This window comes from Bemisia tabaci, chromosome 4 (assembly GCF_918797505.1).
Source record: "Bemisia tabaci chromosome 4, PGI_BMITA_v3".
Lineage (NCBI taxonomy): Eukaryota > Metazoa > Arthropoda > Insecta > Hemiptera > Aleyrodidae > Bemisia > Bemisia tabaci.
In genome coordinates this window covers 8230505-8252895 of record NC_092796.1, presented here as the reverse complement: position 1 = coordinate 8252895, position 22391 = coordinate 8230505, and the positions used below count along the sequence as shown (strand labels likewise).

General features: G+C 42.5%; 1 protein-coding gene across 1 annotated transcript in view; it reads right to left on the bottom strand.

Moving 5' to 3' along the window:
• The window catches only part of timeout (circadian regulator timeout), a 285339-nt gene that overhangs the window by 71459 nt on the left and 191489 nt on the right, over positions 1–22391 (bottom strand). The gene's annotated exons all lie outside the window — the stretch shown is intronic.

Below are 22391 nucleotides of genomic sequence, written 5' to 3'. Positions count from 1 at the left end.
TTAATCACCTCAAAATTCGACAGAGCACAGGGAAGAATTTCGTGAGCCGCCCTGCCTGCGCCGCCCGCATGACCCGCCTTTCATTATTACACTTCATCTAGAGTTGAAAATTCACTAATTACTTCACACGACTAGTGTGTAATTTCAAAAAAAAAAAAAAAAAACACGATATACGAGTTTCTGCGCCAGCAAGCTCTCCCCGCCAACACCCGCCCACCGGGAGAGCCGCCAGCCCGAAACGCGCACTGACCCCTACAAACCTAACGGGCTGCTTCACGCATTGCGCAATGCTAGAAGTATCCCCTTAGGTTTGTAGGCGTCAGTGCGCGTTCCGAGCTGGCAGCACGCCGCGCCGCGCCGCAGCGTGCCATAATGATCGAATTGATTTTGATAATTGATTGTTCACAGCTCCTCCAATTTATTTGGAATGATGATCCTTAAATTGCGTGTCTTACAAATAGTAGTACGCTCATAATTGCGATGCAAGTTTATTTTTCTTTTTTTTTCTTTTAAATTTGAAAGAATTTCCAACGTAAGCTAAAGTGAAAACTAGCAAACGAGGAGCTAGAGAGTTGAAGCACTGAAACTGTTTGCAACTACAGTTGTTGATTGTTGATTTAAGGTTAGAGGGGCATTAACAGGCTCGCACTTAATGAGCACTTGACCGCTCTTGAAATTTAAATGATGACGAAACACGAAATACCGTTCCAACTAATGCGTTCAACCTCGGAATCCGAGCAATGATTAAAAATTATTAATGATGCGTGAAGGGACAGACGACATGCGTTGACCAGCTGCATTATTAGCACTACACGCAGAGCTGCCACTTTATTTCCGAAAAACAAGATTCATCCAAAAACAATACGATTTAGAAATGGAGAATTTGCAGGTGTCTGAAATTTAATGAATTCCGTGTTTAAATGGACGCTACCGAGGGAGCCGAACACGAGGATACCCTTGGTTCATGAATTGAACAATTATTGGAGGAAATATGACAAAATGATCTGATCTGCTAAAATACATGAGTTTAAGTGGGAAATGCCGCCAGATGACGTCACTAGGCAGCGTAATTTCTCACTTTTAAAACTATTTTAATACTATTCCCCATAACCCAAAATTTTTTTAAAAAATACTGCAAAATCAGCTACGCAATTTTTTTTAGATGAGGCAATAAAAAATTTGCGTGCAAATTTTCCATTCCGCGATGATAGTCTAAAGCACTGGAAAAAAAACACATTGGATCTAGAGTCCAGACTCTTAAAAACATCGGCCAGGAACAGTACTCTTCATTCAATTAGAATCTAGCTTAAATCAAGAACCAAGCCTCTTAATTTAAGCGGATTTCGTTTTGATTCAGGCAAAAATCCGATTGAATCAAGAGTATTTTTTCTTGTCGATGTTTTTAAGAGTCTGGACTCAAGATCCAATTTTTTTTTTTTTTTTCCCAGAGAATACTGCAAAATCAGCTAGGCACTTTTAGATGAAGCAATAAAAAATTTGCGTGCGAATTCTCCATTCCGCGATAATAATCTAAAGGAATATGATCGAGTAAGGTAAACGTTCAATTCGAAGGTCAACCATTAGGAATAAAACTCACTGGAAAAGAAACGAAAAAATTCAGAGCTTTCCGCGAAAATTCACATTTTTTTGGCAATATCCGGAGTCTCGCGCGGTGTTTTTTCCCGGGCACGGCAGTGTTGGCGACTCGGCGAGTCTAAATCAAGCTGACGGGCCTCGCGGGCGTGAAATTGGCGTGCTGCGGCCGGGGCAGCATTATCGGTGCGGAATGGCCAGTTTCGGGGTTCCGCCCCCCCCCCTCCTCCCTCCCGGGCGGGGGCGCTGAATAATTGAGCCCGCACAACTGGGATCGCAACCACCATCTCGGCTCCGCGAACGCGTTTCCGCCGGTTTTACGATCATCATCTCCGGACTCCGCCGCACACTGGAACGAGTCGATCGGGGGGGTCGGACATGGTATTTTTGACAAAACCTGAAAATTTTGATGTGAATTTCCTCACGTTTTAAATTTCAAGGGGTGCATTTAGAAGGAAATTTTACGAGGACCCAGGGTGTCCACTACAACAGGCAGGCCAAAAATTACAGTACTTTTTCAGTACATTCCCAAGAAATTCAGTGCCTCTTCAACACAGAAAATTCATTACTTTCATTCGACGAAATTCAAAAAAATTTCAAAAATTTGAATTTCTCGCTCAAATTGCGACAAAAATGCCAACAAATTCCGTACCTTCTTGCGGAATTTCCGCACTTTTTCAGTACTTCCGGACCGCCCTTAAAAAATCCGTACTATTTCCGGACTTTCCGGAAATTTCGGACTTGTAGACACCCTGGAGGAAACCAATACAGTCACTTTTAAAACCTCAAAGTTTTGTATGAATGGAATTATAAGCGTTTAAAGTTTCCAAATTTTGTCCGACTTCAGCCGTCGACTCGATCCACTGTGCGGCGTTTCACACGTTTCGGATCTCCCGGCTCAACGACGGCGTTTAAGTCCGAAGAGACTATCTGCGTCGGGACGTAACGCTCGGTCGAGGGCTATTTTACAAGGGTTAAGTGGACGTATTAAAACGGAAAGAGTCTATCTACGCGAGGAGTTTTAAATGGCGGACACGTGTGATGTGTGCAGTAGTTATGGACGGGTAATATATTGGTAGTGAAACTGCCCGACCACGGATCTCAATGAACCGCTCAATAAAGGGACTTGGAGGACAAAGCGCATGGGTGCAGTTGGACTGCATTTTGCAACTTGGAACTATAAATTCCGGCCCGGTTTAAAAACAACGTATGTACTATTAGTTTCCGAATGCACATAAGTGTTTTTTCAGATGAGCTAGAATTTATAGCTCCAAATTGCAAAATGCAGTCCAGTTCTCCCTATTACAAAAAATACGTGTTTGAAGTTTCAAATGGGCCTGTTGCAAACTTTTGCTAGAGCAAAAATAAGAGTTGTTTCCTATAGATAATGCCTCAAAAATCACGATGAGCGCATCGGCAAAGTCTGAAATGCACTCATAACTTCACAATCTGCGTAAGAAATTTGCGTTTTTTTGAGCTTCCCGCTTCAAAAACGATACTACGGCACAGGTGAACATTTTGTTAGAGGAGTCGCTCCATCGTCGGCAATATTCATCATGGCCGACGCTTGCGCAGTTCCGCGCGTATTTCGAGGAGAGTTCAAGGTCAATCAAGGCGGATGAGGAAAATATGAACGTAAACACGCCGATTGTTATCTGGTCTAATCCTGTTCAGGTGTTATCTCGTCCCATCACAGGTGTTTTGGCGGATTGTCGTCGGCCATGATGAGTATTGCCGACGATGGAACGACTCCTCTAACAAAATGTTCACCTGTGCCGTAGTATCGTTTTTGAAGCGGGAAGCTCAAAAAACCGCAAATTTCTTACGCAGATTGTGAAGTTATGAGTGCATTTCAGACTTTGCCGATGCGCTCATCGTGATTTTTGAGGCATTATCTATAAGAAACAACTCTTATTTTTGCTCTAGCAAAAGTTTGCAACAGGCCCATTAACATGGAGCTTCTAGAGTCCCTTTATACTGAGAGTAGTGAGAGTTAAGGCAGTCCCCCCTCATGGAGTCACAAACGGGAATAAAGATTACACAAATTGATCGTTTTTCTTAACCATTGATCGGCTCATTCTCAAATTCCTTTCTCCGTTCCTTCTCTCATTCCGTTTGTTCCTTGCCGAACCCGTTATTCCCCGGTCCAGTCCATTCTAGATGATAATCTTTGCAATCGTTGAAAATTTAATCTTTATTCCCGTTTGTGACACTGAGAAGGCCTAAAATACGGGAACCAATCAGAAATGGATTCACATTGTCTTAACTCTCAGTATAAAGGGACTATTAATTGAGGGACTCAGTATAAATGACTCAGTTTTGAGTCGAAACGTCTCGGGTTTCATTAATTGTGTATTTTTAGCCTTGTTTCCCGTTTTTTCATCCTTGCTTTTCCACTGCTATAAAGGGACTCTAGGAGCTTCATGGCGGAGAGAAAGTTCAGACTCACTTTCCGATGCTTAAAAATTGGATTTTAGCAGTGAATTCTGCAAGTTTATAATTCATGACTAGTTTTAGTCGAAATCATCGATAACTCAATGTTTTCAAAAACTGCTCTTATGCGCCTACGTCCTCCAGGTACCTCAATATATGTTCCCTCGTGGAAATTTTACATAGAATACGATGGGTGCATTAAAACTTTCCAAACTCACACCTGCATTAAGAGGCATTGGTGAAGGTCTGATGGGTTCGCATCGCGCCATTCCTTCTAGGGACCTGCCCCCGCGTTCCGCGGAAAAAGTCCATCGACTAGACAACTTGAAGAAAAAATAAGAAAAATCTTCTATCCGCTCCAGGTGTAATCCGGTGAATCGTTTCTCATCGCCTCTTAGCGTCCCACTCATAGGAGTGTTTGAGAATCAAATGTCATCCAAATCAAACAACTAACCACACTTCTAAAATCAAATCTATCCGTTGAAAGGATAAATTCAAAGAGACGCCATCATTTAAACTTTTCATTTAATAAAACAATACCGTTTTTCCTACTCTATCAAAACATGAAACGTGAGATGCAGATTAAAAATGAACGCATGTGCAGCATTTCTTATTTAACAATTTCTTCAGAACATGGCGAAATAAATCCCACATTATGAGGCCATTGTAACCTTTATGGGTCTCAATATCATTGGAAGCGCGTAATAAAAATCCGAGACGGTGAGACACTTTCACTTGTGCTGAGTCGGTCCATTCGAGGATTTGGTTGTCGAATCGCTATCGAATGACCCAGATCGATACTCCCTATATTAACATTGATAGTTATCGAATAACCTCCAATGATAAGTCCCTATCTTAGCAATGATAGTTATCGATCAAGTTCATTCGATAGCGATTGACCCAGATCGATACTCCCTATCTTAACGTCGATAGTTATCGAATTACCTCCAATGATAAGTCCTATCTTAGCAATGATAGTTATCGATCGAGGTCATTCGATAGCGATTCGACGATCAAGGCGTAGGATGAGTCTAGGCGTTCGTTAGCGAAATCGCAGGTTCAGGACGAAGGCAATAAAGCGTTAACGACGCGACGCCGCCTTCGTCGGGTCATAATGCCACCCGCTTTACGTGAGAGCAATGCAGATTGCCGCTACGCCGTCGATGCCACCGTCCGATTTACGCGTTATCGAGACCGTTATCCTCATCTGCGGCGAGGGTCTCCGCGCAAATGCGCTCGTGAAGCGGAATTAAGTGAAACATGCCGATATTTTATAAGACCGAAGACGACGGAGCCGGGATTTTGCTACGGAGTAAACTAGCAGGAATCTCGTGTCACTTGTGGGAATCTACGATGAGATTAAAAAGTTTAAATAATGTTTCATTAGCTTTAAACAGCTTTTCGGGCAAATTCCTACGCTTTTGGGGCCTCATGACAAGTCCTTCAAACTTATACTGGGTCTCTAGTTTTTTTTTCTTTTTCTTTTTCATTTTGGAAAATCCTGATGAAATGCGACGGCTAAATACCGATTTCAAAATTTTTCCAAATCCTGATGTTTTGCGGAGAAAAATTAAAATTTCTGCATAAGCGTATACGAACGCAAAAAAAAAAAACCGATCGGACGGCCGACTTGTCTCAAATCCTGATTTTACGACCGATTTTTCCTCAAATCCTGATGAAATCGGGATTAAATCCTGATTGACCTCAATCCATTAGAATCGGGAAATCCTGATGCTAGAAACTCCATTCCAGTTGGGACCTTATAAACACGCCTTCAAGTAGTCCAATAAAGACGGTTTCAATTTGATACTTACGAGAATAGCCTGCTTGATAATGGATACTGCTGCAGTTTTGAAAAACAGTTCAATTTACCTGTAACAGAAAATATAGGTTGTGTCAGCACAATGGATTTTTTTATTAGGAAAAAAAATAGACAAGAACAAAATTAAATAAAAATCTATAACCGCATTTTATGTGATAGCATCTACGTACATAGGAATGAAAATTTAAGAAGTGCCTTGTTCACGTTGACTTATGACCCGCGGAGGAAAATTGTTTCTCGTAGCGCGTACGTGATATTCAATAGGAATCGGGCACCGGAAATTCGGTTCGCGGGACCCTCTTCCATGCGCGAGGAATTTTCATATTTTCTCAAGATTAATCTGGTCCTATTCTCCGGCGCATTCCCGCGCGTAGTACTTTCCTTTGTTGTAGGAGCAGTTATCAGGATTCCTGCCGTGTCGAAGCCGAGCTTAAAAATCGCCCCCCCCTTCCGCTCCGCCGGCTAGGAAACTTTCGGCTTCCTGCGCCGCGCCGGTGACGAAAGCACAATTTAGGAGTTATTTTTCTCGGCTTTTGTTTCCTGGCCCGTGAAAGAACTCGTAAAAACAAACCGGATTCTTCTCGACGCGCTGGAATCCCTTTCATTCATTTTCGTTCCTTCCCGTTTTCGATTAATTACTCGGGTAATCGCGTTTTCCGGGCGAGGGAGGTCGCCATGGCCTCACGTACAATGGGGACCTGGATTCCAACGTTTAACGTCAACCTAACCTAACCTGAAAAGGTTCTTCTCCGCGTACAAACTGGGGCTCTCAAACTGACGTGGCCTTTTCATTGGCTTGCGATGCAAGATGAGGTATTCGATGAGCCCCTTTCAAGCTTCCGGTTTGAACTTCGAGATGGAGAAGGGTCGAACGTCGAAGCTGGCATTTTTGACACAGGCCCAATGGAAGTTAGATGATACAAATGACGTCATTTGCATTTTTGCCATAAAACTAACGTTAATTTTACCACTGATATCATGTATAAGAGTTGATTTCCGGACTTCTCGTTGTGTGATTCATTTTCCTCGTAATTTTAGAGAAAATACATGTTGTGTACTGCTACTGTTCAAAACCTTATCTAGAGACCCTCCATAAACGCCTAGGACTTTTCTAAAGCGAATATAATTTGTAAAGTTTCAACAGGGTGTCTAGTTTTTTTTTTTTCATCTTGGGAAATCCTAATGAAATCATGATTTTTCCTGATTTTTGACTGCTAAATCCTGATTTCATAATTTTTCCAAATCCTGATCATATCATGATTTTTTGCGGAGAAAAATTAACGGACGGATAACAGATAATTAACGGAAAATAAGCGGACGGCTGACTTTTCTCAAATCCTGATTTTACGTCCGATTTTTTCTCGAATCCTGATGAAATCGGGATTAAATCCCGATAGAATCGGGGAAATCCTGATGCTTGACACCCTGTTCAATGTGAATACGTTCTTCCGTGCGGGAGATAATGATTTTTTTCACTTTCTCTTCACTATAACTTGAATGATATTTCCTTATTTTATTCCTTGTGTTGACGCAGAAATCCGCTTGAGTTCTCGCGAGTGTTATTTCCTCGCGAGCGAGTGTTGAAGCTTCAAAACGCAGCGGTGCGTCTTAAATAAGGACAGTGCCGAATCGTTGCAGCTGCACCCACGCCACCTCCGAGTCTCGAGAGAAATCCCGTCGTTGACAAATAGACGTGGCTTAATTTTTTCGACGGGCCGTGTTTTCCGTTTGACTTCATGCCTCCTATGACTCAAACGAAAAACAGCGTCACGGCTTTGTCAATGGACGGACAATTTCAAACGCACGAGTATTCTGTATAAATCCAATATCCACACGTTTTTCATTCGACTTGAGTGGTTTTTGGCCCGGAGGACGGGACTTTGGCGCGAGATAAACAAAATACGATGGAAGTTGTGCAGCGTCGGTTGCAGCTGTAACATCCTGGCTGCTGAGCCGGAGGCGGCGCTGAAACGATACTCATGTCTGCTGCAAGCCGTGTCTTCCTCATAATTTCCCGGACTTATTTTTCGTCGCGCGCCTAATCGCTCACAGAGTGTTGCGCAGCGGGCTAATCCGCCGTGCTAAGGAAGAACGCCGTATGAACATTCGCGAGTTGCCGAATTTCATTCGATAAAATGTTTATTATTGAGGAAAATTATGAATATTTTTCCTTGGAAATTTTCAGACGTTTTAGATCAAATTACAAATAAAATTAACTGCGAAATTGGTAGACAAACATTCAAGAATTTTCCTGAAAATTAGTGATTTGCCGGGGAAATTTGGCAACGCCTGAGGGCTCATACGGCGTTTTTCCTTGCACGGCAGTAATCTTCGGAGCGTTTGCCTCGTGGAATGGAAGGATGCTGATTAAAATTTCCGGGTGGATGTCAGTTGTGTCGATCCTCAACTGCCGATCTCCAGAGCTACGGACCTCGTTCTTCACTGGAGCCCGGATATAACGATATCAGAAATGAAATGTTTACTTGAATTTCAAAACTTCCAGATTAGGGTTCTTGAAAAAAGCGAAACAAAACTCTACTTCTCCCCAAACTTTCGAGGATTGTGGACAAGGGAGTACTTTTCATGACGCATGTTTAGTTTAAGAATTAAATTCTACGGACTGAAACAGGGAAGCAACCAAAGCCACTCGAGAGTTGCGAAAAATGAATAAAATTCAAGGTTCGATGAAAAATTCCTTGACATCCTTCTATTTTTTCGATTGATAAATGTATGTGTTTTCAGATTTCATAATCTCAAATTGTTGCTCGCATGCTGCCGTGCTGGTGAAAAAATTTAGACGTAATCAAGCCCTGTGGATGAAAACCAAAAATATATTAAGAATTAATGCATTTCTTTTCTTCCCAATTTATTCATGGTGTTCGATCCATAATCTGATCAGAATATCTAAAACTTTTGAAGAAAGATATTCATATCATCATTCCTCTAAAGTAAATATCTTACCAGAAGAAATTTAACACCGTCATAAATCGAATTTTGTTAGGCAGAGGCGATAATGGTCTAAAGTCCTCCTTGTTGAAGCGCAACCTGGAAAAACTTCGTCCATTATAGCGAAAACCCGCTCGAATTCGTCCTTTCTTGATACACGGCGCCGTGCATGCAACTATTCGTGTTCAACGGATGCCCGGATTGCATACCGCAAAATTGAAGGCGTTTTGGATTCCGTCGCGCTCATTGCACGTGGTGATGACTGATGAATGCGAGCTGCCGCCATTCGTAATTTCTGCCGTGGTACCGAATAGAGCAGCGCGGGCTGATTCTTAAAATTGATAGACAAAGCGATAGACAAGGAGGACAAAGGAGAAATGGAACGGTCCTTTCAATTGAAATACGTTATTGACGTATTTGTAAATATGTGACAGTAATTACTGTCACAGACTAAGGGGCAACGATGGATAACCTACAGGCTACATGGTCTCTCGTGTGTTGCTGTTGGTTAGTCTACTACCTATCTTTGTCCGTTTTAACCATCCGCTTCGACCGATGGGATCGCTCCGTTTTCCTTTTGTATCCTTTATCTACCACGTTATCTATCAATGCCGATAATCGGCCCGCAGGCACTTGCACGACGGGCGCAACAACTTCATTGACCAGAAATCTAATAATAGACTACTCTAAAAGTAACCGAACTCAGTAACTTAAAGCGAACCCTAAAAATGTGAACTATTTCCTCGAGTCTTCATTTTACCCTGCGGGCCGATTATTGAAATGTATAGACAAAGCTATTGACAAAGAAGACACAAGGAGTATAAAGCGATCCTATTGGTTGAAATGGGTGGTTCTTATAGACTAAGAGGGTAAACTGATGGACTAACTATCGGGTCTCTCTTGGGTTGCCGTTAGTTAGCCTGTTACCTACGTCCTCTGTCCATTGCAACCACTCGCATCCACCAATAGGATCCCTCCATATCCTTTTTGTCTTCTTTGTCTATTGCTTTGTCCATCAATTTCAATAATCAGCCCGCTGTTAATGATATCACCCGTAACCCGAAGCATCCGTAAATAACCGAGGTAGTCCCGTGCAACAACCAAGCGAGGTATTTTCTTTCAACCAAACGGAGCGTTTCAACACCGCCGCTGATTTCTCGATTAGACAATCTCGAAAAGCTGTGAAATAGGGGGGGGGGGGTAGTGAGGGGGGTTTCGCGGGGAATCGGGGACGTGGATGGTGACGGGTGAAGAGTGAGAGGGGGGATGTCGAGCAAATTGTTGCGATTACAGTCGCACCTCGCGGTTCTATGGTCGCCATTCCTAATTTTCATTACTCTTCTTTCTCTCGTCGCGCCTTCCCCCCACCCCTTTCCTTCATCATTCCTACTTCACACCCTTTCCTTTCCCGCTCACATGTCATTCTATGAGGAGGCTTGCGGTCGCACTATGTACATTGCCGCGTTGTATGGGAATTTCCATCTGGATTTTGGTCGAATCGAGTTTCCAACGTTTCAAGTAGGTTGCTTGAATCCCGCGTAGGTGAATGGAGAATTCGCATGCAAATTTTTCATTGCTTCATCTGAAAGTGCTGAAAAAGCTGATTTCACAGTATTTTTCATAATTTTTTTTTCTGATATGGGAAATAGTACACAAATAGATTTAAAAACGAGAAAATGCACCGCCTAGTGACGTCATCTGGCGGCATTTCCCATTTAAACGCATATACTCGTATTTTAGCGGATTAGATTATTTTGTCATACCTCCTCCAGTAATTGTTCAATTTATGTAACTTCCTCTTAAGGAATGGAAACACTTTCGACTGTACAATGTGGAAAAAATTCACGGTGCTACAACTGAATTGCCTCGCAAGTTTCAATCATTTCAATGTTGTTATGCCCGACATGTTTCTGGATCTGAAACAACTCCAGACTCATATGAACTTCTAGGACGGCTAGGATGGCCTCGTGTCCATGCCCTATAGTTGGATTTTTTTTTTTAAAGTTGTTTATTCTGTTTAAATACTACAATCTCATAATGAAAAAACGAAAATTGGGGGGGGGGGGGGTGTTATCGAAGGTTCTGGGCAGAGGAATGAAGAATTGAGAAGCTTATTCCTATGGCTTTCACAGGGATGGTAATTTATTGGCAGTTTTTCGGGTAATCATTGTCTAGTCTCAGTTAACAGGGATTAGAGAGGAAATCCATCACAAAGGTTCTGGCTCGGAGTTTATCTTTGAGCTTTTTTCTCGGAGCGAACTCTCCCTCAACGGCCACTCAGAGACGTTGGTTCCTCGGAATTTGAGCCGTTCTTTATCCTGGCCCGGGTGGGCGGGTGGTTTATAAAAGTGGGAGCGGCGCTGGGTTCTGTGTTCTCTAATCGCGCATTGTTTAATGGAGCATCGAGAGCGGAGCAATCCATCACCCTTCGCCTTCCTCCGCCTTATACTGCCGTGCTAAGGAAAAACGCCGTATGAACCTTCAGACGTTGCCAAATTTCCTTCAATAAAATCTAATTTCCTGAGAAAATCGTGACTTTTTTTCTTCAATTTTTTCAGACAATTTTGCTCGCAATTTTGTCTAAAATGTCTAAAAATTTCAAGGAAAAATACGCATGATTGTTCTCAAAATTACATGTTTTATCCGGGGCGATTTGGCAACTCTCGAATGTTCGTACGGTGTTCTTCCTTAGCACGGCAGTATATTCTTCCGTATCGCCATCCTAGGAAACCAAGAAAGAACTCACAACGAGTCGAATTTTAACGTCGCCCAATTTCACCCCTATGCATCGAGTTCCATAGCGGTTCCATGTATAGTTTCCTTCAAAACGATAGAACATACCCTCAAATAAAAATTCTAGGATCTAAGTTAGAAAACTGAAAAAGACAAATTCCCTAACAATTCCGCTATTCATTGCCATGCGGCACTCACGAGAATAAAAAATAATCACGAAAACCTGTTGCCACAGATTACTCGATCGACTTTTGAGGCTAGGTTCAGTCCATTCCAAATTATTTCAGTACCTCCTTCACAGAAAAGTTCGGTACTTTTTCAGTACCTCAATTTGACAACATTCGGAAATTATTAAAAATTCGAATTTCCCGCTCAAATTTGGGAAAAAATTACAAAAATTCCGAACCGTCTTAAGGAATGTCAGCACTTTTCTGTACTTCCGGACCGCCCTAGAAAAATCAGGACTATTTCCGGACTTTCGGAAAATTCCAGCCTCGTAGACACCCTGGTTTGACAAAACGCGCCATCCGGGATTCTAAAATCCTCAAAAGGAGCTCAATCTGGCGCTTAGTTCCGTTCAACAGAAATACGTCCATTTGATATGCAGAGGACTTGGATACTGCTTGTGGAGCTGGATCCAAATGATGATAAAACGATAGGTGGTGTGCTGCTTTGATTCTCAGCTGTCCTGTGGTCAATTTTCCCTGTCCCTGTGTCCCTGTCGCCTGTTTCCCTGCGGGTAATCTCGGTCGCATCCTCCTCGAGCGATCCCGGTCGTCGCGTCGTCGCGTTCCAGCGCGGGCTCGCCGAAGCGAACTAAGCCGGCCCGCAAAACGAAGAGTGATAACAAGCGGGAGGAAGAAAGAGCATTCTAATCGGATTAACGGGGGTCGGGGGCGCCGGGGGCGTCGCGGCGCCCGATGCGATCCGCGGAATCCGGGCAACATCGTCGAGCGGCGCAATCAATTTCCCCGCCTCGGCGCCCGGCCGAGGCAAAGCCGGGCCACCAGAGAAGTCTCAACACTTGCTGTAATCATTGCGACGAAAAGATTTGTCAGAAAGCGCTGAATCATTCTCAGGCACACCTGTAGCCGCTCAATTCGAGCGCGGCTTCATCCCGCCGGCAATCCCACCCTCCACGCTCGCCGTGACGTCATGCATCCACCCTCCCCCCCTGGAATCCCTCAATTTACACCAACTCATTACTATCGAATTTCCTCACTGGAAAAAAACACATTGGATCTAGAGTCTAGACTCTTGAAAACATCGACAAGAAAAAGGACTCTTGATTCAATCAGATTTAAGCTTAAATCAAGAACCAAGCCTCTTAATTTGAGCGTATTTCCTTTTGATTTCAGCTTAAATCTGATTGAATCAAGAGTCCTTTTTCTTGTCAATGTTTTCAAGAGTCTGGACTCTAGATCCAATGTGTTTTTTTTTCCAGTGCTGATTACGGACTACAAGAAAAGACGAGAATTGGAGCGTTATCACAGGTGTTTTCTCATTAAAATTTCACTTAGAAGAATATTCGGATTGCATTTTGCAAAAAGGAACCAAGATTATTTCAACGTTGCTCGGATTGAACAACTTATATTCTTTGCAAACATTTACAGAAAGCATGAAAAAACTAAATTTACAAAGGTGATTTTCGTATTAAATTCACAATTTATTAGGAGTAAAGATAAAACTTTCGTAGATGATCAGTTTCTATTCGCAGGGTGAAAAGAGTTGCACAATCTTAGCGACATTGGAATGCTTGTGGTTCCTTTTTGCAAAATGAATTCAATTGTACAACAAAAATTACTCAAACCAACTCCTAACCAGGATATTGAAGTTTTTACTTCAAACTTCTACCTCAAAATAAATACTGTGGTCATAATCTACTTGCGTTAAATCGCACACTAAACGATACCTCGACTGACCCTGCGGTGGTATAAAAATATGACAACCACAAACTCGGCGCTTTGGCTCAGCACGCTGCTCACACATTGAACGGCATACGGCACAGGGTGAGAATGGAAGCACTGGATGTTGAGAAGCCTGCCAAGAGCGCAATTGATTCAATTAGACTCTTGTTGTTCTTATGAGCGGAAGATTCACATTTTTCGTGAGCGATGTGAATAAAAACCGCGATACATTGGTTGGGAGTTGATTTCAGGGATTTTCGTTGCCCGAATCGTGTTTTAAGTAGGATTTGAAGAGGAAGCATACTTCAGAATGCTTAAATTTGTGCGTTATCTTGCGGTCCAATTCCATGAAAAGACCGACTGAAAAACGATATTAAAAAAGTTAGGGAATTTGAAAGAGGAAGGGTTATTACACGGACTTGAAACATGTGTGAATCTGATACGTAAGCGCATGAGCCAAGCTCTTAAGATAGGAGAGTCTCCTACACTGCCGTGCTAAGGAAAAACGTCGTATGAACCTTCAGGCGTAGCCGAATTTCTTTAGAAATTTTACGTGCTAATTTTCATGAAAATATGTGACTATTTTTCCTCTAAATTTTCGAGCAATTGTGTACGCAATTTAATCTAAATAATCTGAAGATTTCAAGGAAAAGCATGAATAACATTCCTTAAAATACATGTTTTATTCGAGGATATTTGGCAACTATCGTATGTTCATACGACGTTTTTTCTTAGCAAGGCAGTGCAGAAGCTTCCATATCCCAGATAAGCGTGCGATTGAGACGCTTGACGATGCGGAACCTCATCTCTGGTGTAAATCTTCCTTACGAAAATTGGTTCAGTCGACGAAACAAAAATCTCATTTTATTGTGCAACTTGGTATGTCAGATTATTCAAAATTCTTGGCATTAGTTAAAAGTTGGGATATTATGTAAACACTCCTGTAAGCTCTTTGAGGAGACCTGCCTTGTTGACTCTTCTTCAAACTTTCTGTATAACTTCCTCCCGAGTCGAACAAAATTACTTTTTTCTTTACGAAGCGTAACACCACTTTCTTTCGCTAACGACGAGTGACTCAGTAACTAGGCGAACCCTTGTTGCGCTGTCTCTTCCGACTTAAATACTGCCGTGCTAAGGAAAAACGCCGTACGAGCCTTCAGGCGTTGCCAAATTTCCTTGGATAAAACACGAATTTCCTGGTAAACTCATGAATATTTTCCTTCCAATTTTTTAGATAATTTTGAACGGAATTTCACCTAAAGTCCCTGAAAATTTCAAGGAAAAATATTCATAACTTTCTTCAAAAATTAACATTTTATCGAAGAAAATTTGGCAACTCTCGAATGTTCATACTTGGCACGGCAGAATAATGCGTAAGTAGTAAAGCGAATATCGACGGTGAAACTACCAAACCACGTATCTCGGTTTGCGACGTCGCAGACTTCCTGTCATACTTTATTTTTTTAATGAAAAACTAGTTAACATCTAGTCTTGAAAATTTCTGTGATTTATCCTCTTTGTGCGGAGAAAATTCTGTGAAAATTTCAAGGAATGATATTGATTTGGTCGACTTCAAAAAAATAAAATGCGAGCGTAGATTTTTAAACACCGCAAACGAGATACGTGGTTTGGTAGTTTCACCGTCGATATGCTCATGTTCGGTAACGGAACTCTAAAGTCAGACTCTAAAATTTATCTTTATAAGAAAAGTACTGGTTCTTTTTCATGTTTCGCAAAATGTAAAAATTGTGACTTTCTTACGATTTTGTGTGTTTGAGTGCGGGTTGCATACTCTAGTCCCTGAAAAATATGAAATGTTTCACAGCCTGTATTCATGAAATATCTCACTGAAATTTCCAATCTTTCATTTATGTCTTGTGTTTCATGCCACCCTTGGGTGAGCGCTTAAAAAATCATTGCGCTAATGGTCCCCTCGAGGATTTTTTAAAGATACGTAAGATGACCTTTGAATTGAGACATTCTCTAATGGAGTAAATTGGTGGGCGACGAAGTGGGTGGTTGGAGCCCTCACTAGGGTATTCGGATCACGGGACGCAGATGCGCGTGGACCTGGAGCGAGCTCGGTGCATCTCGAGCGCGATCGTGTGTTGGTGTCGACGACTGCGAGCGGCCGAGCGGCCAAACGCCCCGGCCCCGACTCCATGAGTGCATCCTGTCGAATCGCCCCACAGTGGCTCGAGTCAATAGGAGAAGTCGGACAAAATTCGGAAACTTTCAACGCTTATAACTCCGTTTATACAAAACTTTGAGCTTCTAACTGTGGTTTCTTTTAGTTCCTCGTGAAATTTTCTTCAAGGAGCACCCTTTAAAGTTTAAAATGTGGCGAAATAAACAAAAATTTGCAGTTTTAGTAAAAATTTCATGTCATACTTCTCTAATTGACTCGATCCACCGTGCGCCCGCACCCGCGCCCGTCTCTAACAAACGCATCCAGTCGGCTCACCAGACACCGCATTTTTCTTCCCCGACGCTCCAGACCCGAGTTGCAAGTCTCACCCGAAAACCCTCAGATTTCACACGGTTGAAATGGAGATGTTGCATGTGTGAGGAATTGGCGATTTGACTATTGATTTATATTTAAAAGTTCGCGAGGAACACGATGGTCCATAATTCAAGTCCCATGTTTTTGAGCTAGCTTCTCAATAGAGAAACTAAAAAATATTCTTCGTTTTCGGTGGGTGACCTCGCGCGAAAGAGAAAGGTAAACGGCTTACGCATTGACGCGTAAATGCACGAATCAAGTTGCGGTTTGGACTACTGCTGGCACTTTTTCATAAGCTTTCCAAATATTTTTGCTTTTTGAAAAGTAGAACATTAGTGTGTAAATGGCACCCTCCCCGCCCCCCTACTGCCTACTACAGTATTCTTCCAAAGAGAGATGAACTCTCGGTGGCAGAGGGTCGAATAAATCTTTTTAGGGATTGTGCTGTCTACAAGGAGACTTTAGGAACAACCTCGGTTGACGCACAACCAAGTAGACAAACAAAAGTGCAACATATCATAAGCTCCCCAAATATTTTTGCTTTTTGAAAATTAGAGCAAAGTGGGTCCCCGCCCCCCCCCACTGAACCGATAACTTTGACTATAGCAAAAGCTACAGTAAATTCGTCATCGGAAAGCAAACGGCAGCACTGTTCCGAAGATACGTACACTGAAATCCCTCTGCTTCATAAAAATGAAACAATATTAATGAGCCCTCCTCTGGACTAGCGGAGTGAAATGCAACATCGGCGGTGCTGGCGTGAGTTAGCGAGGACACGTTCCTTCCTCTCTTCCACATAATGGTCTTTTTTTCGTGCGCAGTGATCATTCACGAAAATTCGCGGGAATTACTCAGAAAATTGAATTACTGTCTTGGCGCATGCGATACATGTTTCGGCTCGTCCCGACAGAAAATCCGGATCCCTTGATCCAACCGGGAATGCGCGCGTTCTGGGAAGGAGATTCCTCTTTTATCTTGAAATGAGGCTTCAAGGACCTGAATACAGTTTTTCAGAGAATCTTACTCCAAGCAATAGACGAAAAGATTCAGGTATCAAATTTTTAAAAAGAGGAGAAAAAATCGAGTGCCAAGACACTCTTCTTGACGACTGTCCCTAGAAATCCCAAGCCGAGTCACATTTGGACTGCATTTTGCAATTTGGAGCTATAAATGCTGGCTCATCTTAGAAAACACTTATGATGTGCATAGGGAAACTAATGGCGCATACGTTGTTTTTAAACCGAGCCAGAATTTATAGTTCCAAATTGCAAAGTGCAGTCCATTTATCCGGCTACCTCTTCAGGGAGAGATATGGAGCCGGTTCATACGAGCATTAGATACAGGTCTATAAATGCATCCTAAAAGAAAAAGTCGGACATCAAATTTAAAAGAAGGGGAAAAAATCGAGTGTCAGCTAAGCCGAAGATAGGAGAGACGTAATCGGGCTTTGTTTCATAACTGTTCTTCAGAATCTGAGCGACACCGCATTAGCAGCATAAAGCGGAGCATGAGCCACCAGACAAGGTACGAATTTCAGCATTCTGATACATGTTTCTGAACCAAAATTTCACGTAAAACACGATGCGCACAGCAAAAATTACCGCAATTAACTCTATACGAAGATATTTAATGATTCTTGATGCGTGAATTCAAACCACCCGCTCACGAAAACTCAATGCTCTACGTGATTCACATTGCGCGCTAAACGTTATCATGATAATCTTTGCGATATAAAAATCTGGCAACGTCGATCTTGACGCTTCGGCTCAGTTTTAGAAAATCACCTGTGGTTTGAATAACGCATGGTGGGAAATGAAAATTGCTCGATTGAGAAGCTTGCTGAAACCATTTAAGTGCGCGCTTTGACTCACGTAGAGCTTTGAGTTTCTTGTGAGCGGGCAGTTCAAATTCCTTGTAACCAATGGGAAATAATGCGTTAATATCTTTCGTTAGGAGCGTTGCGCGAATCGTGTTTTGCGTGAAATTTTGGTTAAGAAACATGTATCAGAATCATTTAATTCGTACCTTGTCTAGTGGTCCATTGCAGGTTCACGCATCGCACTAAGGCGCCTTCAGTTTTGAAGATGCATTACGGACATCCATCGAGTACGAATAGTTGTATCTCTGCGCCGTCGTCAACGCGCATCCTTTCTCTTGCTCTGTTCCCATAGTATGTTTGTTTCTGTTTGTCGGAGTCTGTCCTGACTCGAATACGTCGATTACATTGCGTTAGTGCGGGGTATTTAAAATACGTTGTCTCTCATCTGGGTTCTGAACACTAAAAATATAAATGCAAAATATTATAGTTGTGCCAAATTTAAAATTAGATCCGCGGATACTGAAACGTTTGTCAAAATGATGACATTTTCGTTTTTGAATCTTTTAATCGGCGCATCTCTGCGTCGTAACGCGCGTCCTTTCCCTTGCTCTATTCCCATTTCCCATATCATGTTGATTCCGTTTGTCTTATTTCCTGACTTCACGCCTATTGTAAAATATTTGGGGTATTAAGCTAGCATTCGGTGCAGTACATCGCGAACTGAAAAAAATTCCCTGTTTTCCAGTTTTTTTTTTAAACTTTGTGACTTTTCCAAGTTTCCCCGGACGGTTATCACCCTGAAGTTTTCTGAAGGAATTTCTCTATTGGACCCGTCCACCTTTGACCCATCTTTCTTCGAAGAGCCTTTTTTAATAGTTGGCCATAAAACCTTTCAACGATCCCTCTAACGCGGAACGCCCGTTCCCTCAACGAAGTGCGCAGCGTAACTACCGTGCCAAGGAAAAACACCGTATGAATATTCAGTCGTTGCTAAATTTCCTCTAATAAGATATAAATTATCTAGAGAACCTGTGAAGACATTATTTCGAATATCTTCGAGAATTGCACTTTAGCCCTGTGTTGACGAAAAGTTAAAACGTTGTATTTAAACTTAAGGTATATGAAAGGGTTCCTACTTTCTCCAAAAAACGGAGTGAAAAATGCTTTTGGTTTTCTAAATGCCTCACTTTTCCGGACTTTCCAAGGATTTAATGAGAACATCAAAGTCCTCCACTTTTTATCATTTTTTGCAATTTTTCGGCTGGGGGTAGAAATTCCGAAGTCCCATAGCAAAATGCCCTGACATTTCCCTGACTTTTCAGGCTCGGGAAAAACTTCCTGAATTTTCCAGGAATTCCCTATTTCATCAAGATCATGTCACTCTATCTTGAAATTGAAAAAATCATCATTTCAGCAGAAAAAAAGGCGAGACTCTGTGACAAAATTTCTTAAATTTTCCAAGACTTTTTAGGGTTGGGTGCATTATCCAGATTCCTCAAGAACTTACCAACCCGAAAAATATATTCAGGATGTCTACTAAAACAGACTGGCCAAAAATCAGTACTTTTACAGCACTTTTTCAGTACATTCCCATGAAATTCGGTACCTCTTCAACAAAAAATTCAGTACTTTTTCAGTACCTCCAATTGACTCAATTTGAAAAATTTCAAAGATTTGAATTTCTCGCTCAAATTGCGACACAAATGACAACAAAATAAAAAAATTCCGGACCTTCTTGCGGAATGTTAGCACTTTTTCAGTACTTCCGGACCGCCCTTGAAAAATCAGTACTATTTCTGGACTTGTAGACACTCTGATTTTTGATCGAGGGAAATTCGGCAACAATCAAAAGTTCTTACGGCGTTCTTCCTTAGGCCGGCTGGCAGAAACAGGGCGAAGGGACGGTAAGAAAGTCCGTAAACCGGGGCGGATTCCGGCAGGTTCATGAATGCTCTATCCCTGCGTCCCTGCGCGGGCGCTCGTAAAACCGCGAAACTACTTTTGACAATTCGGAATGGATGCGGGACGGCGGGGCGGGCGAGGGGGACGAGGTGGGGGGGGGGGTGCGGGAACGCCCGTGTAATTGATTCAGAAAAACAATTGCTCCGATCAAAAAAGTCGACGGCACAGAACTTTCCGAGTGGCTTCGAGCCACCCCCCCTCTCCTATCCCGGGGGAGGGACTCTTCGAATTAAAAAGCACGAAGGACTCCCGAGTCTGTAGTACTGACTACTGAGCCTCTCTCCGCTCTCCGGGCCGGGGTTTACAGGCGCTGTTGCCGAACCAATCGGGTATCGGCGGTTTAGGAGACGGTGAGGGTTGTGTTGCGTTACATCCGTTCCATATTCGTTAGCTACTGAAAAATTAAGTTCAATCCGTAGGAATATCTTCGATTCTCCAGATTATAGATCTGCAAGTCGAATCTTTTATTGACGAAGGTATCAACTTTCGAAAAGTAGAATAGAGGGATTTATATTCCTTTGCAGAACAAGTATATGCGCTGTAGTCCACAGATGCCCCCCAAGTATCCAGGAAAAAGGCGGCGACTTTGGGTAGGAGGATGTTATCACCGACTTCTGAAAATCATCACTTGCTGCACTTTCTGTCAAATCTTAAAGTACGCAATTTTAGACGATTTTTCGTCCAAACCGGACCTCGATATCTTCCTTCGTTTGAGAGATATTGAGGCTCAAAGGTTTTGACTTTTAACCCCCCCCCCCCCTCCCAAAATTTGTTTGTTTTTTGTTCGGTCTGAAAATTTGGGGAAAGAAGCGCCCGAGTATGAGTAATCAATGGACAAAGTTTAAAGAAATTTCAGGGGGGGAGGGGCGAAAAACGCCGTTTTTGCATCAAGCTCTTTAATTTTATTGCAGAGTATGCAATTTGAGTCCAGCTTAAGATGCAGCTAGCAAATGAAGTCCTATATTCAATTATTTTAAGTAATCTGCTCACAACGCTTGCCTTTTTATTCCTCATTTCTTGACTTTCCTCGGGTTCCTTTCACTATATACACCCTCAGAAGGGGAGAGGGAGGGGGTGAGCAAAGAAGAACGAATGGCTAAGGCAATGGAAGAATAAGGTGAAATGGGTAGTGTGGCTTCGAGCGAATTTTCGTCGCTGGATTTGGTTTAGTCTTTGACTTACTGCCAACCCTCGTTACCACAAAACGAAATTCCCTCCGCCTGTGAAGCGGCTAAAACATCGGATTATCCATGTTTGTGGCAACGACGACCAAACCCAAAATATTCGACCCCTTCTTTCGTTGAGAGTTGAAAATAGCATGCATGTATGCAAACGTTAGGCTCACGGAATGATTTCTGAACGCGTTTTTTGGTGGGTTGCAACGGAGGGTATGGATTCCATCGACATGAATCGATCGAAAAATGAAAACGTGAATCGATTGACATGAATCAATCGACAAATTATTAAAAAGCCGGTGTCGATTCGATCGACATGAATGATGAAAAATAAAACGTGATCGATCGACGTGAATCAATGGACACCGATTCCGTCGACAAAATTCGATCGATTCACGGGCTTGTCGATCGACTCACAGGTTTTGTCGATTCATTCACGGGTTTTGTCGATCCATTCGCGGGTTTGTCGATCGACTCACAGCTTTTGTCGATCGTATCACAGCTCTTGTCGATCCATTCGCAACCCTGTTGATTGGGTTCAAAGAGAGTACAGCACATCCAGCTGTGGAAATTCAGCTCTCGCACGACGCCACATAGCGTGGTCCGATTTCCCTCGGTCAAAGCACAAAAAATCGACAACGTGATGGCACAGGAGTCGCCTCGCCAATGCGGTGCCTCTGCCTGGCTCCCCTTCTTGGTTGGGTTCGGTCACCTTGGCCGCAGATCAAGATGATTTATACGGACTCGGTTATCTCTTCCTCCAGGTCTCAACCCAGGGGTGAGGCCGCGAGGGGTCACGGGCCGGGGTAGCATTCCCAACTTACGACCTGCCAGATCCAAATCCGATCGTTTTTTCAATGATTCACTCTCTGGGTGCGTTTTTTCGACACTCGACTAACCAAGATTGAGATCGCCCGTTAAGAGCACGCACCAGATCACCGGATACGCCCTCGAGGAGCAGAACCAATAATTTGCTTTCCCCTCGGTTCCTTCACCGGAGAGGAGACTATTTTCACCGAGTCATCAGTATTTCGTTTCACGGAAACGAAACGCTTGAGTTTCTGTTATTTTGAGTTGACTATTTTACAAATCAGTGTTTATAACAGCTTTTCATCGCAGAATTCCAAAGACTCTTCAAGAAGTTCTAGTTTTCGTAAATTAAGCAATTTCAAATATTTTTTGAGGGATTTCGAGAGGATGTTCTTGTTTTAGTCCTGTCAAGGGCCCACAGAATGCCATGAAAATATAGGTTTTCGTGTTTTATGTCCTGGGTTTTATAATATTAATTACGGAGAACAATTACATTTTCGTTGATTGATAACTTTTTGGAAAGCTGTTGACAATACCGACTTTTCTGTAATGTATAAAAAGTGCAAATCGACGGTGTAAGTCAGCAATCACATAACTCGGTTTGCGACGTCGCATACTTCCTGTCATACTTTGTTTTTTGAACGGAAAAATACTCAACGGCAAATCTTTAAAACTGCCGTGATTTTTC